We start from the raw sequence: 17,687 nt of genomic DNA on the forward strand, positions 1-17,687 counted from the left end.
CTGAGCTGATTGAAGTTGGGAATGTAGGCATGGTGGATCAGGGTCTCATGAGATCAAAGGATTAGCAGGGAGATTGAGGGATAGAGATAGGGTGCAGGGGCCCAAGTCAAGAAGATCATTAAGGAATTTTGGACAGTTGGGTCTAAGATCAGTGGGTAGGGCATACGGTTGGCTCCTTGAGGTATCTGTGATGACCAGTGGGGCTGGTGCATTTGGGGCCTTGAAGGACTGGTGGTTTGGGGGATAGAATGGTGGGTAGGCGTAAGTTTGGCAGAAATGTAGAGTTAGGAGGAAATCAATATATTGTAGATTCCATGGGAGTTTGGTGGCTGGCAGGGTTAGTTGTTGGGGTTCTCAGTATTGTGAAGGGAAAGGGCTCAAAGAATAAAAGGTGAATATGGGATTTTTCTTAAGGTGAATAACAATAATCACTTTCTGACCAACTTGCTCTGATCTCCCCGACAATTACTCCAAAAGGAGTTTTGCACAAGGAATTATGTAAATTGATACATGTCTGATGCAGAAATCATATTAGACATGTAACCATTCCAGGAATGGTTATATACTTGCAAGTCAGGATGGTGTGTAACTTGAAGGGGAGCCTGCAGATGGTAGTGTTTTCATGTGTCTATTGCCCTTCTTCGTAGAGGTTGCAAGTTTGGAATATGCTGTCACAGGAACAAAGGCAAGTAATTGCATTGCATTTTTATAGTTGGTATGCACTGAAGGTCTAGTGCATTATTGGTGAAGGAAGTGATTGGTAAGGTGTTGAATGGGCTGCTTTGCTCTAGATGGTGCCAAGCTTTATAAATGCTGTTAGGGATGCACTCAACCAGGTAAATTAAGAGATTCAATCACTCTATTATTGAGTTGTATCCCATAGATGGTGAAGAGCATTTGGGAGTCGGGAGGTGAGTCACTCATCATTTGAAAATCAATATGTGGCCTGCATTTAGAACTAATGTACTTGTATGGTCATCCAGATGTGTTTCTAGTCAGTGGGTCAGTGGTAATGCCATTGAATGTCATGGGTAGGTGGTTAGACTCTCTCTGGTCGTGGTCAATAGCCTGGCATTTATACTTGCCTTTGCTACATGCAGATGTGAGCTGCTTCATTTGTGAGGTGTTGGAAAATGATCTGAATATTATGTGATCATCAACACATAATGTTCCCAGTTCTATCTTATGGCATCATTGATGAAATAGCTCCTGCAGTCACTTGTATCTTCATAACCTTCAATTCTCTAAACAGTGCTCTGAAGCAATTTGAAATAATGGAATATAATGCTAAGATACTAGAAGACAAATTTAAAGTGGTTGGGAACATTATGTGATCATCAACACATAATGTTCCCAGTTCTATCTTATGGCATCATTGATGAAATAGCTCCAGATGCTTAAGTCAAGATAGTGTTCTGAACTCCTGCATCAATGTTCTGGGGCTGAGATAATTAACTCCCTTCGGTTATAATAATTCGTATTCCAAGACAACAAACTATTAAGCTTCTCAGTGGTCAGTGAAACCACCTCTCATTCTGTGACATTGGACTGCAAATAAAGTGTTTACGATCTGAGGCCCATTGACTTCAGTTTTAGCAGGGCCACACTTGGTCAAATGCTGATATCAAGGTGAATCACTCTCACTTCTCACCTCCCACATTTCACTGGAAAGCAGCTTCTCAGTCCACATTTAAACCAAGGGTATAATGAGCTCTGGAGCTGCATAGCTCCAGTGAAACTCAAACTGACCATCAGTGAGTAGGTTATTGGTTCATATGTTTGCCAAAACCACATTGGATTCATTATAGGCTTCTCAGTGTTATATTTTTGTGCTGTGATAAGTGCCATGGTCTAAAGGGGTCATTTTGCAATTCTGGATTATTGACAGCTTTGTTTATCAGTTAACCACTTTCATTTTCTCTTTTGGTAGTGCATATGAGAAATTTTAAATATGGTCTGACCTTTTCAATGTATAGGCCAAACCCAACCACTTTAAATTTGTCTTCTAGTATCTTAGCATTATATTCCATTATTTCAAATTGCTTCAGAGCACTGTTTAGAGAATTGAAGGTTATGAAGATACAAGTGACTGCAGATGCCAAAATCTGGAGCGAATAATAAACTGCTGGAACAACTCAGCAGGTCAAGCAGCATCTGTGGAAGCAAAGGGACAGTCAATATTTTGGGTTGAAAACGACCTGAAACATCAATTATCTCATTCCCTCGACAAATGCTCCTTAACCTGCTGAGTTCTTACAGCAGTTTACTGGAAGTTATGAATTGGCTATTGCATTGTGTCTGTTTATCAATTTAATTCCAGACATTTCTTTGATCAAGGTGAAACAATTAAAATCCACTATTTTGTCTGCTGTGAAATATTTTAATTTGAGACATGGTAATATTTCACTTGTAGCTATGGTCTTCATGTGTGTCTCTAATTAAACTTCATTTGTCTTTTGCTATGGTCAGTTGCAATGCCATTACAAGTTTTCCACAAATCTTTTATTATTGTTCCCACAACTCAAATATAACTGACTGTAGCTGTGAAATTTTGAAGACCAGTATGTGCTATTTTCAGTAAATTATGTTGGCAGTTGTAAGCTTGCGTGAAAATAACTCAGGACTAGTTGACCTTTGCTAAAACAGTTGCTTGGGGAATAGGTTGGCAACAGAAAGAACTGTAAGGCATCCATTAAGTACAGTCTATGAAAACACATGTCTGCAGATACACATATTGTGCCAGGATACAAACTGGCATCAATTACAGTATCATATTTTCCTTTGTTTTATTTCTCCTTTTATTGTAGGAAATGTTTGCAATTTGCAACCAGGACATTTCAGTATAAATGACCCTTCAGGAAAAAAATGTTGTGGTAGGATGAAAACAGAGGAAAAGAAAATCCCCCAAAACATAAGAATTATAACTGCAAATTATCAATTCCCAAATGTGACAAATGTATGTTGTTGGGTTATGGCAACTGCTGATGAATTTATTTCCTAATTTAAACATTCCTTCTGTGTCTTTTATAATGAATCCATTCTTTAATTAGTGTGTTCCATTGGTCCCCTTCCCCAAATTCTTTGGCATTTTTTCAACTTTTGAGCATAATACTTTGTTCCATCCCTTGCAGCTCACCTTTAATTATCATCTGCATCCTCCCAAGCCCATGGTGGTGTTTCCTTCTGGTACCCAAGATTTTAGTTGAAGTGGCTTCTCATTCCTTTGTGATGTCATTGATTCTATTTTTGACTGCCTTGGTCTTCTGACTCAAACGGATGCACCAAACATATAAATTACCTCATTCTCGTTCTTAGCCTTCCTTTTGATGTCACTTACTGCAACTCTCTTAACCTGTGCCCTTGAAACCCACCTCCACTTCACAACTCCCTCATCAAAGCCAAATTCTGATTTTAGAATTTTATTTCTTTTAACTTTATTTTGAGATTTACGGGAAGCAGGAGTAGAGAGTAGTTGAGAAGAATGATAGAATATCAGGAATGCAGGAACTCCTTGGTATTCTGGAAATCCCAAGGGTATGAAAGTCTTCAAATTTAACAGCAGGTCATCTATTTTCTTTGTTTCATTTTCCATCCAACGTCTGGTTAGTTTCCCAGTGAAAACTGGGATAGATTGTTGAGGAGCTGTCTTAGAATTGTGACTTTGCTGGGGATGCTGGGACAGTTGTGTCTGGCAGTAGACTTGCTTGAGGGCATGGGAGCACTCCAACTTCCTGTGGCCTACAAGCATTACTATAAAGCATAATTACCTGGTTCATCAATTTTTCTGCCATGTTTCATGAGGACAGAGAAACCTGACTGGCCAGCAATGAGTTTAACTCAGGTTACTAACTGTATTCTGGGTGCTTAGTTTAATTCGATAATCAGGTGACCTACCTTTTAAGAGTAGGATACTGGCATGGCACACAACTTGCCCCCTGCCCCAATCTCCTCCCAAGAATGGTAGTATGCCACTTGAAGTAACAAAGGGGATCTTTATTCTTCCACTCTTTCCATTCTATTACCTCCCACTCACTATTCATCATGGGGTACAGATAAGATCCTTCCCCCACCATAGATTTTTATTTGATGATAACGGAGGATTGAGTTTGCCATTTTATCATGATGATGTTGCCAGCACACTGAAGATGTGTAATAATTTGGTACAGTAGAGCACATCAATCCAGATTCCACAGGCAGAAAAGAGAAAACCTCAAAGAACTGTCATTTTCTCATCATAAACACACAGCTTACTGATACCAAAGCTGAAGTTTCTATGTTAAAACAGGAATAGGAAAGGCAGTTATGTTGATAGAGAAACTACCTGTTGTGGCTCAATAATAATGAATTTAGTTTCTCTTGGGCACAACAAATGATTCTTAGTTCACAAGATCACAAGACAAGAGAGCAGAAGCAGGCCATTCGGCCCATCGAGTCTGCTCCAAGGAAAAGGGAAAAAGAAATGGGGTGGGGAAAAAAAAACTATTCTAATCCCATTTTACAGCCTTATCCCCATATCCCTTGATACCCTGACTATTTAGATATCTGTCTATCTCCTCCTTGAACACCCCCACTGATCTGGCCTCCACTGCTGTGCGTGGCAAGGAGTTCCACAATTTCACCACCCTCTGGGTAAAGAAATTTCTCCTCATCTCTGTCTTGAAACTGTATCCTCTAATTCTAAGATTGTGCCCTCTGGTCCTGGACTCGCCCACCAAGGGAAACAGCCTAGCCACATCTACTCTATCCTTTCCTGTCAACATTTTAAATGTCGCTATGAGGTCCCCTCTCATCCTTCTGTACTCCAGTGAGTACAGTCCAAGAGCCGACAAACGCTCATCATACGTAAGCCCTTTCATTCCGGGAATGATTCTCGTAAATCTCCTCTGAACCCTCTCCAACGTCAGCACATCCTTCCTAAGATGTGGGGCCCAAAACTGCGCACAGTATTCCAAATGAGGCCTCACTAGTGCCCCGTAGAGCCTCATCAACACTTCCTTACTTTTATACACTATACCTCTCGAGATGAATGCCAACATAGCATTCGCTTTCTTAACCACCGATCCAACCTGGTGGTTAACTTTTAAGGTATCTTGTACGAGTACCCTCAAGTCCCTTTGTACTACCGTACTTTCAATCTTCTCTCCTTCTAGATAATAATCTACCCACTTATTTCTGCTTCCAAAGTGTACAACTGCACATTTCTCAACATTGAATCTCATCTGCCATTTCCTTGCCCATTCTCCTAAACTGTCTGGGTCCCTCTGCATCCTTTCTATTTCCTCTATGCTCCCTACTCCTCCACTTATCTTGGTGTCATCCGCAAACTTAGCCACACAACCATTTATTCCATCATCCAAATCATTGATGTACAAGGTAAAAAGGAGCGGCCCCAACACCGACCCCTGCGGCACACCACTAGTAACCGGTAACCAACCAGAACGAGATCCTTTTATTTCCACCCTTTGCTTCCTGCCAACCAGCCACTGCTCCACCCATTCTGCTATCCTACCCATAATTCCATGACCTCTCATCTTATTAATCAGTCTCTTGTGAGGCACCTTATCGAAAGCCTTTTGAAAGTCTAAATACACAACGTCTACCGCCTCTCCCTTATCCACCCTACCTGTGATTTCTTCAAAAAACTCCAATAGGTTGGTCAGACAGGACCTCCCCTTCACAAAACCTTGTTGACTAGGTCCAATCTTGCCTTGCGCCTCTAGGTATTCGGTAACCTCCTCCTTGAGGATAGATTCCAATAATTTTCCCACCACTGACGTTAGACTAATAGGTCTGTAATTTCCTTTGTGCTGCCTCCCACCTTTCTTATACAACGGAACTACATTCTCTACCCTCCAGTCCTCTGGAACCATGCCAGAAGCTATCGATTCCTGGAAAATAATCGCCAATGCCTCCGCTATCTCTACAGCCTCCTCCTTCAGAACCCAGGGATGCACCTCATCCGGTCCGGGAGACTTATCAGTCTTAAGCCCCTTTAGTTTTCCTAGCACCTTCTCCCTAGTAATCTCAACTGAACTCAGTTCCAATTCGTGAGACTCCTGACTAACCGGCACATTGCTTATGTCCTCCACGGTGAAGACCGATGCAAAATATTCATTCAGTTCCCTTGCCATCTCACTATCGTCCATTATAATACCTCCTGCACCGTTATCAATTGGTCCTATGTCAACCCGTGTCTCTCTTTTATTCCTTATGTATTTAAAAAAGCTCTTAGAATCCTTCCGAATGTTGTCCACCAGCTTCCTTTCATAACTCATCTTTGCTTTCCTAATGACCTTCTTAGTTTCTCTCTGCAGATTTTTAAAAACTTTCCAATCTTCTGTTTTCCCACTAATTTTTGCTACTTTGTACGCCGCCCCTTTTGCTTTTTATTTTATCCTTCACCTCCCTTGTTATCCACATCTGTGCCTTTTTTCCATTCAAAACCTTCTTTTTTCTTGGAATATATCTATCCTGCATTTTCCTTATTTCCTGTAGAAATTTCTTCCATTTCTCCTCCGCCGTCCCTCCAGCTAACTTACTCCTCCAATCAATTTGGGCCAACTCTTCTCTCATACCTTTGTAATTTCCCTTATTCCACTGAAATATCGATACACCAGTTATCAGCTTCTCCTTCTCAAACTTGAAACTAAACTCAATCATATTGTGATCACTTGCTCCCAGTGGTTCCTTTACCTTTAGTTCCCTAATCACCTCGGGTTCACTACACAGCACCCAATCCAAAAACAGCCGATCCCCTGGTGGGCTCCTCAATAAGTTGCTCCAGAAAAACATCCCTTAGACATTCCACAAACTCACTCTCCTGAGTTCTACCGCCTTGCTGGATTTCCCAGTCCACCTTCATGTTAAAATCCCCCATAATTATCTTCACATTGTCACTCTGGCACGCTTTTTCTATCTCAATCTGCAACTTATGGTCCACTTCCTGACTGCTGTTAGGGGGCCTATATATGACTGCTACTATTGTCCTTTTACCCTTGCTATTTCTTAGCTCCACCCATAAGGATTCCACTTCCTCTGACCCAATGTCCTTCCTTTCTATTGATTTTATATCACTACTAACCATCATGGCCACACCTCCCCCTCTGCCTACCCGCCTGTCCTTCCTATACACTGTGTACCCCTTGACATTCAGTTCCCAATCACATCCATCATGAAGCCACGACTCAGTGATTGCAACGATGTCATATTTATTAACCTGTAGTTGTGCCACTAGGTCATCTACTTTATTCCTGATGCTACGTGCATTTAAATATAGTACGTTTAGACTGGTATCTGCTATTGATTTTATTGTACTTCTATTGTTCAGCAGATTATCCTGACTTTCTACCTGTCCATCCTTCTTACTATCTTCGCTACCTACTATCTTAGACATGTTCCTGCAGACCTCATCCCCTATCCTAACATTCGGTATCCTAACATCCTCATCCCCGATCCTAACATTCTGTATCCTAACATCCTGATTTGTTGTACTTCTATTATTCAGTAAATTATCCTGACTTATCACCTGCCTGTCCTTCTTGCCATCCTCATTGGATTCGTTTCTATACGCTTCCTCCCTCACCTTAGCATCTTGTAACCTAGCATCCTGGTTACCATCCCCCTGCCAGATCAGTTTAAACCCTCCCCTACAACTGAATTAAACATTCCCGCCAGGATATTGGACCCTTTGGAGTTTAGGTGCAACCCATCCTTAGCAAATAGGTCTTGCCTCCCCCAAAAAAGGTCTCCTCATGGCCTTCCCCTTACCCTCTGAAATTTGTTGTGTATTCACATCTTTCTTTGCTCTATTATTGGCAACTTTCATTTGCTTTTGTTTTGAACTCTGGAACTCCCTTCCTAAATCTGGCTGCCTAACTTACTTCTTTAAACCACCTAAAATCTGTCTCTGACTATTGTCTTTATCACCTGAACTCATACTTCCTCAGCTGGCTCACTGATGAATTTTATTTGATAATTGCTTTGAACCAACTTGGGGTGGTTTACTTTGTTAAAGGCACTGCAAGTTTTTCTGGTTATTGCTACATTTACATACTGCATATATTTACTATATCTTTAAAGATGCCCCCATGCAGCATCTTCATCACTGTATAAAATACAATTTGTCAAGGGATATGATTCTTACAGAGGGATTTGGCCCATCTGAAGTGTAAGAGGTCAGGAGTTCAAATCCTTGATGAGTCATCTTTTAATTTGTTGAGGATGTATCTAGAAGAGCTAATGGATGTGATGTATTTGGATTATAGGAAGTGTTTGATAAAGTCCCATACAGGAGGTTGCTGATCAAGATTAGAACACATGGAATTTTGGGTAATATGCTTGTGTGGATTAAGTGTTGCTTAATGGATAGGAAACAAAGGGTAGGAATAAACAGGCTCTTCTCAGGTTGTCAGGCTGTGAGTAGTGGGGTATTATTAGAGATTGAAGAAATACAGCCAGTAGAATCCCAGGCTGATGAGCCTTTTGCAATTAGCAGAAGGCACCATGCCAGATTCTGGACCTTTGCAAATAGTGGAGGGTAGTTTAGAAGTGCAGTCTTTAGCCAGACCAGGTGGAAAGTGTAACCACCCCTCCTTCCCCACTCTGCAAATACCGACTTCCCTTGTTGTCACTACTGCTACTGCAGAACATTCAGAACTGGACTGCATTGGGGCAACCAATAGAAATGGCAAATGTGCTTGCTTGAGACATTGCCTGGCTTGCCTAAAAGACTATAGAGGCATGAGAGAATTGGGCCCATTTTTGCATGGCTTTAGCAGAGCCTGGTAATTATCACTTTGAGCAGCTCCGTATCATCACTCGTGGACACAGTTACGGCACAGCATCTGATAGCAGAGGACACCACTTCCATTGCAACACAGGCAGAAGCTAGTCAATATAGAGGGCTTTAGTGAAAGCTCAGACTTCTGCCATGTGAACTCAGACTCCCATCAACATGATTCTATTGCTTGAAGAGGTTTTGAGGGTGCTAAAGCATTCCAGCATTCTGTCCTTCAGCAAATGAATATGATTGCTGATTACTTATCCTGGCTGAGTTGTAATGATTGCATAGAGCATGAACCTTGTTCTTCTCCTAGGGTAACAGCGTTTGTCCTTTCTCTCCACTGTCACTCTTTCAGCACACCATTATTGCCTATAGGCCAGCTGGCTTAGACTCATAGAGTTGTAAATCATGGAAACAGGCCCTTCAGCTCATTGAGTCCACACTGACCATCAAGCACTCATTTACACTAAATTCTACACAGTTCTCATTTTTATACTTCTCACATTCCCATCAACTTCATCCAGATTCTACCACTTACCAACATACCAAAGGCAAGTTACAGCCAATTAAGCTACCAACCTGCATGTCTGTGGGATATGGGAGGAACGCCATGCAGTCACAGGGAGACTCCACAGAAATACCACTAAAAGGTTAGGGAGAATGTGTAAGCTCCACAGAGACAGCACAAGAGGTCAGGATTGAATCTGAATTGCTGGAGATATGAGGCTGTACTTGCTGTGCCAATGTGCCAGTGAGATTGTGCAGTTCAAAGCCTGGTCACCTAGCTATAGAGCTGCTCACAGTTTTCCTTCACAGACTTCTATAACCTCCTTTAGGGGAGCAACCATTCACATATTTGACTGCAGGGAGCAGTGCATAGAAGTAGTAGGAAATGAAAAAGCTTGCAAAACGTAGGAACTATGAGGGTTGGACTATAATGAATGGTAAATAATTCTTGGGTTTTGGCCTTGATTGAAAAATATATAGGTAGGATTTCATAGCTCAAGCTTTCATAATTAGTGCTCAAGAGGACATTGAGATGATCAGCACCACAGGGATATCAATCATCCACCACCCCTGAAGGCTAAGATGTTCAGTGTATTAATGGTCTTTACCTCCACAGGCACAGGTAAAGTGTCTTTGAAAATATAGTCTATGAATATATTGCTCCCCAGATAGGTAGGGGTAGGAAGATTGTTCCAAGAAGGCTCTTGAAGGATTAGCTGTCCCCCTAGCCAGATCTCTTCTCCTCCTCTGTCATCCTGCTCTGTGAAGGAAGCTGAGGCTTTCACCTATCTACAATGCTTGATTATATAATAGGTTCAATGTGGCCAATACCAAAGCACCCATGAATTTCAGAAAAAAAATAGATGGCTTCATCTCATCAGATAGAACTCATCTTATTTGTTGCAGCTCCAAGGTGACTCCAGCAAGCCATATTTCATCTGAATCCTCAACAAACCTTCAAGAAATTAGGGCCACATTGTGCATCAGTGCCATCTACATTGACTAAACTGACAAGATAGATGTCAAATGTGTAACAGAGCGATTATTGACATTGCCCTTGTAAGGTTTGGGCATGCGCATGTAGCTCGCAGTGAACGAAGCAAACACTTTTTTTTACAATTTGAATTATTTGCAAGGCCTGTTATAAACTACTTATCACTTGGAATTGATCTTAAAAGCCACTTATCAAACACGCTAAGGGATTGCATTTCTGGACATAGGTTCCATGCAGATTCATTTGTTACATATCTCAGTCATGTACTTCTCTAATTTATTGCAATTGTACATGAGTTATGTTTTGGATTCAATAAAGAATGAATAATGCATTGCCATGCGTTAAACAGAAAGAAGCAACAAAAAAGATTGAAAGCTAGAGCTCAGTTTTTATTTTAGAAGGCTTTTCTCAACCAATGGTAAATGTCAAAAATATCCAATAAATCTTTTAGTACATATATTTCAGACAAATGGTTCGTAGACATAATATTGTTCTCCTGAGTCAGTAGATCATTTTTGTTTTTCTGATTTACAGTACAGGGCCACTAGTCTTTTAACACTGTTCCTTCTGTTGACAAACTTGGATTCACTAACTACTCTAATCCCAACTGAGAACTTTCATATTTTGTCGACTGTTGAAACTGTCTCCAAGAAATTTTGTTGTAACATTCATGCCAAATGTTTTTCTTCTCAATAATTCATAAGCTTTCTCAATTTGAATATTATTTCAGTGAGTTTTAATGTGCAAAATATGAATACTGATCATGACTGGGGAGACTTTCTGAATACCTCTCAATCTTGGAAAGTGTGTTGAAATCAAACAGGGTGCTAACTGCACCCTGAAACAGTTGATTTTGTAACAGTAAAAAATGGTTTCAGATTGATATTAGTACAAAAGCAGTAGTATATTTCAAGAATTAGGTTGGCAAACTAGATTGAATACCCTGAAACTGGGATGAGCGATTATTTCCAAAGCACTTTTATTCCCAGGCACAGTGGTATATCATTCTAAGGCTAATTCCTGTAGTATAATTTATTCTGTTCTGGACTTTTAAATAGCTGAACACTGTGGCCTGGAAATCCCTTTGCACTGCTCTGAAAGAGAAATTGTGTGGATAATTGAAAATTGGCCTAATTGATACTGTGGTAGAGTGATACTTACTGCTTTTTGGAAATTAATGCCCCGAAGTCTTGGTGTGATTTTCCTTTGCCTTGCATGTTTTTTCAATTGTAAAAATCCCTAAATGATGATAATCAACATCCAAGTTTTATCTCTAGTGTGACTTTTTTTTCAATCTCACTAGTCTAAAAACAAGTTCTTATTCACTTACAAAACAACCAATTTTTACAAAGCCTATTTCCCACAAATCTGTGCTACTTAAGGGTCACCACTCACACTGCACTCTTTGCCCTCTGTGAGATCTGTGACTTGATGTGGTTTCAAATACAAGTCCTCCCCAGGTTACGAATGCACGATTTATGTAAAACCTGTACATTAGAAATGAGCATTTGGGTGACTGGCAGGGATTTGCTGGCTGCTGCAGGGCTGCAGGCATCTTCTGTCACTTCCTAATTCGGTTTGTGGCTACATTTCTGATGTGAACTTTCCAGGTTACGAACACTTCATAGGAACCTTGCCGTAACCCGGGGAGGATCCATATAGGCCAGTATGTATACCTGGATTACTCTGATTCTGGAAATCAAGGTCATCGTCACCCTCAGCTTCCTAGTCTTGGGATCATCCCAGGCTGTGCTGTGATCGTTGACTACAACACAAAGCTTGTGGCTCCCTGCTGTATTAGGTAATTCACCCAAAATCCATACTCCAGCAGAGAAGACATTGGAGTGGGCACAAGTGCCACAGCAGGTATAGGAATTTATTATAGCCTTTTCCCAAAGTTCAAGCATTTATAGACAGTCTTCTTACAGAGACTAATCTGGCTCCCTTCTGTCAGGAGTGCCTGGTTGTATCCTGAGAGTGGGAGGGAAAGAGTTTGTGGGAGGAGAGAAGGGAGGATGGAAAGCGATAAAAGTGAAGAGAGAGGGAAGGAATACACCTCTTGGGATATCATTCTTCACCAGCTTATTCAGGCCACTGTGACTTCCAGGAAGCACCCTACTACTGTGCCTACTCCAACCGCCTCCATGCTTGTGGCTATTAGATTAATTCAGTAGCGAATGCCAAAGTTGACATGGCATGACATTTCACAGGGAAATGTGACAAGGGTTCTGGGAACTTGAAATTGAAGATTGAAGTGCCAATGAACTCTTTTTTAAAAAAAAAATGTGCTGGAGTAGCACACCATTAAAATGTAGAAAAACCACTTCCATGGTTGTAGCTCCTCTAATTCACCTTTTGATCCACATTTTAACGTTTTAAAATCCACGTTTGGAGTAAGAGTTCAGCCTGGTCTAACTTTGAAGCTGTGAAACTTTTTTTTTCCAGGGTAATGATGGATTTCTCTCTTTTCTCATTATCTTAGGTATTTGAGAGATGTAGTCTCGATGCCTGATGACCAGCATGAGACATAGGAGCAGAATTAGGCCATTCGACCCTTCGAGTCTGCTTTGCCACTCGATCATGGCTGATTTATTTTTCCCTCTCAATCCCATGCTCCTGCCTTCTCCCTATAATCTTTGACGCCCTTACTAATAAAGAACCTATCAAGCTCTGCTTTAAATATACCCAAAGACTTGGCCTCCACAATGAAGTCCACAGATTCACCACCCTCGGGCTACAGAAATTCCTCCTCACCTCTGTTCTAAAGGGATGTACTTCTATTCTGAGGCTGTGCCCCCTGGTCCTAGACTCTCCCACTACTGGAAACATCTTCTCCACGTCCACTCTATCCAGGCCTTTCAATATTCGGTAGGTTTCAATGAGATCCCCCGTCATCCTTCTAAACTCCAGCGAGTACAGGCCCAGAACCATCAAACGCGCCTCATATGTTAACCCTTTCATTCCTGGGATCATTCTTGTAAACCTCCTCTGGACCCTCTCCAATGCCAGCACATCCTTCCTTAGATATGGGGCCCAAAACTGCTCACAATACTCCAAATGTGGTCTGACCAATGTCTCATAAAGCCTCAGCATTACATCCTTGCTTTTATATTCTAGTCCTCTCGAAATAAATGCTAACATTGCATTTGCCTTCCTTACTCCCGACTCAACCTGCAAGTTAACCTTTAGGGAATCCTGTACTAGGACTCTCAAGTCCCTTTGCACCTCCCCATTTAGAAAATAGTCTACGCCTTTATTCCTTCTACCAAAGTGCATGACCATACACTTCCCTATACTGTATTCCATCTGCCACCTCTTTGCCCATTCTCCCAACCTGTCCAAGTCCTTCTACAGACTCCCTGCTTCCTCAACACTACCTGCCCCTCCACCTATCTTTGTATCATCCGCAAGCTTGGCCACAAAGCCACCAATTCCATCATCTAGATCATTAACATATAACGTGAAAAGTAGTAGACCCAACACCGACCCCTGGGGAACACCACTAGTCACCGGCAGCAAACCAGAAAAGGCCGCCTTTATTCCCACTCTTTGCCTTCTGCCAGTCAACCAATCTTCTATCCATGCTAGTACCTTTTCTGTAATACCATGGGCTCCTATCTTGTTTAGCAGCCTCATGTGCGGTACCTTGTCAAAAGTGTTCTGAAAATCCAAGTAAACAATGTCCACTGACTCTCCTTTGTCTATCCTGCCTGTTACTTCCTCAAAGAATTTCAACAGACGTGTCAGGCAGGATTTCCCCTGAAGGAAACCATGCTGACTTCAGCCTATTTTGTCATGAGCTTCCAAGTTCCCCGAAACCTCATCAATAATAGATTGTAACATCTTACCAACCACTGAAGTCAGGCTAACTGGCCTATAATTTCCTGCCCTTTGCCTCCCTCCCTTCTTAAAGAGTGGAGTGATATTTGTGATTTTCCAGTCCTCTGGAACCATTCCTGAATCTAGTGATAGGTTCTTGAAAGATCACTACTAATGCCTCCACATTCTCCTCAACTACCTCCTTCAGACCCCTGAGGTGTAGTCCATCGGTCCAGGTGACTTACCTACCTTCAGACCTTTCAGTTTCCCAAGCAGCACCTCCTTAGTAATAGCAACTACACTCACTTCTGCCCCTTGACGCTCTCGAATTTCTGGCACGTTGCTGGTGTCTTCCATAGTGAAGACTGACACAAAATATTTATTCAATTCATCTTTGTTCCCCATTACTACCTCTCCAGCATCATTTTCCAGCGGTCCCTTGTCCACTCTTGCCTCTCCTTTACTCTTTATATATCTGAAAAAACTTCTGGTATCCTCTTTTATATTATTGGCTGGCTTACCTTCACATTTCATCTTTTCTCCCCTTATTGCTTTTTTAGTTGCCTTCCATTGGTTTTTAAAAGCTTCCCAATCCTCCAGCTTCCCACTAATTTTTGCAATATCATATGCCCCCTATTTTGCTTTTATGCTGTCTTTGACTTTCCTTGTCAGCCACGGTTGCCTCATCCTCCCTTTGGAATGCTTCTTCTTTGGGATGAACTGATCCTGCATCTTCCAAATTACTCCCAGAAACTCCTGCCATTGCTGCTGTACCATCATCCCTGCTAGAGAATGGCTTTATATCAACTGAATAGGTCCATTTTCCTAAATGGATGATGTTGCCAGTGATCTTATAGACAAAACAGTTTTTTTGTCTTGAAAAAGAGTGTTTCAGAAGTCAAAGAGCTTATTAAAATTGTGGAGCATGTCAGTACTTCAGGACAGTAAGAGTATTCTGAAAATGTCACATAACGTTCAAAAACATATTCGAGAGCAATGAAAACATCTGTTATTCATTTTAATTTTAATCCTTTCTTCACTAAGTGGTAAGGACATTATTCCTAAAAAGCATTTTGTTTTTGTTGACAACTAAGATCATTTACAGTTGTATGCCTAAGCCCTCGTGTTAGATCTCTCATGGCATTTGTGATAACTAAATTATGGGAGGAATGGTGCAGTGTTTAAATTAATGAATTGATAACCCAGAGATCTGGAGTAACAATCTTGAGATACATGTTCAAATTTCACCATCGCAACTAGGGAGTTTAAATTCAGTTAATTAAAATAATCTGGAATTTTAAGGGGCATCTTTAACTCCAAGGAACTGACTAAGATAAAGATCACAGAGTTAAATATTGAACCAACTATTCAAATCTAATTTAAGAATCCCCACTTTATTTAAAGCTAAATTTGTAGTTGGACAATGTGTACAAGGGATTTCCTCAGCAGATATTGTACCATACACTGCCAAAGGCTGACACCTGACAGATGTATCTGAAACAGATTCTGAGTGAAGAGTGTTTTTTATTATTTTCTTCATTGAAGCCAGTAAGTTCCAAAGTGCAGCACTGCATACAGAATTGGTTCAACTAAATTAATTCTGAATCTAGTGATGCAATGTGCTATAAAACAACAAAAAAACATATTTACACAGTTATATCATAACTTGGAAAGCAACCAAAGAGGCCTGGATCTTTACTGGGTAATAGGTCTTGGTGCAAACTTGTTTGTTTCATTTTTGCTTTATGTATATATTAGGGATGACATTTTTTTCTGGATTCTGTATTGGATATAAATTAATATTGGTAATTTTTACTTAATTTGGTGAACACTATGCTTGATTATATATTTTCCTTGAATCATAATGACTATATTCTGGCAGGGATGGTAAAATATGCAAGTATTTCCATAGTGAAGCCAAAGTGAAATCCATCTTTGGGTTAAGAGAGCCCTAAATTCACAATTTACAAAAACAAATCTGATACCACAATCTAAATGAAGGAAAATGCTCTTCTGCATTGTCTTCTGTGCTGCAGGTTTTCTTCACAGCAGGTTAAGGAAAAGTGGAATCAGATGTAGTTACATCTGTTGCTGGACAAGAAGGCTTTGACAAACTGTTTCAGTTTTTTATAGTTGTAGATTATGGGATATCACTAATGTTCAAAACTAATTTACAAAATTATTCATCTGATTTTTTTTACTCTGAAGGGGTATGTAGGATTGGGTTTGAGTGTGCGTGGGCTGACAAAATTGGTGAAATTAATCATTGAACAACGTCGTCCAAACTAATGACACCCATATTTTTCATGGAGCACTGTAGGTTGCATCCATGCAGCCTCTCAGGAGAAATATGTTTCTTATTTTCATATGTCCATTAATCAATAGGGGTGGTATTGAGAATTGACACAATGTTAGGTCTATGGACTTTCCAGGCTTTCTGAAGTTTGCCAGTGAAATCAAGGTGCATCTATAGTGGAAGTTGAAGGAGTGGAAACAAACAGGCAAAGATGTCACTGTTCTCAGTACTCATAGTTGCTTTCTTACCTACTAGTGGGTTAGGGTTTGTTTGGAGAACTTTCTTTGAGCAGCTACTTTCTACAATTTAGAATAAAGACAGAAAATGCTGTGAACATCAACAGGTCAGGAAGCAGCTGTGGAAGGAGAAACTGAGTTAATGTTTCAGGTTGAGGACCTCTCATCAAAATTGGTAGAGAGGGAAAACAAATTAGGTTTTAGTGGCAGAGAGGGCAGGGGAGGAATGAATAGGACAAAGGGTGGGACCAGGTTTGGTTAGGTCAAAAGCTGTTGAAGTACTCTTATTAAGGGATGTTAGGTGGAAAGAACACAAAGGGACATGTAAAAGCTGTGAAATATAGGTCAGAGTACAGTTTAGGGTTTAATTTATTGTTTTCAAGATTTTATACTTGAATTTATTTCTCTTCTAAATTTATTCACTTTCAAATAAAATGGTTGGCATTTTTGGTGCCTTAGATTAGACCACAGAGAGGGATCAAGATGACCAGTAATAGTTTGTCTGCAGCAGGCCTTTATTCATAAACTTGCAATTGTACAACAAGGAAGTGCCTCTAGCACTGAACACTACAATTTAATAGTGTCTACAGACAGAGGCTCAGTTTTTGTAATATGGTTATACAGTATCTCAGAAGCTAAGATACTGCAGGTCAAGAGGTGATAAAGATCTGTAGTCTCCTTGATGAAGAGCTGTTCCAGTTGGGCACAGTGGCTTAACATTGTCTGTGGTTGCCTAAGTCCCTGCTGCCCTGAACATTTTGGCCTTTATTTATTTTGATGGGTCTGCCAGATGGAGATGCAGGATCTGCCAATTGCTTACTCACAAATACATATATTAAGTGAGAGATAATTGCCAGCCCTATCAATCAACTTATGTCAACTTTGCTGCTGATGCAAGGCCTCTTGCCTTTGCAACAGCAGGAAGATGCCATCAATAACATACACAGCAATCTAGGCCTCATAGAATTCGAGAATTGTTATGACAGAAAAGAAAGCCATTTGACCAGCAAGTCTATGCCAGATCTGAGCAGAGCAATCCTAAATGTCCCATGC

At 40.7% G+C, this 17,687-nt stretch overlaps 1 protein-coding gene across 1 annotated transcript in view; it reads left to right on the plus strand.

Annotated features, from left to right (window-relative positions):
* Nucleotides 1–17,687, plus strand: part of col27a1b (collagen, type XXVII, alpha 1b) — a 425,030-nt gene that overhangs the window by 24,433 nt on the left and 382,910 nt on the right. The window lies entirely within an intron of this gene.

The sequence above is a fragment of the Pristis pectinata genome, chromosome 23 (genome assembly GCF_009764475.1).
Source record: "Pristis pectinata isolate sPriPec2 chromosome 23, sPriPec2.1.pri, whole genome shotgun sequence".
Taxonomy (NCBI): Eukaryota; Metazoa; Chordata; class Chondrichthyes; order Rhinopristiformes; family Pristidae; genus Pristis; species Pristis pectinata.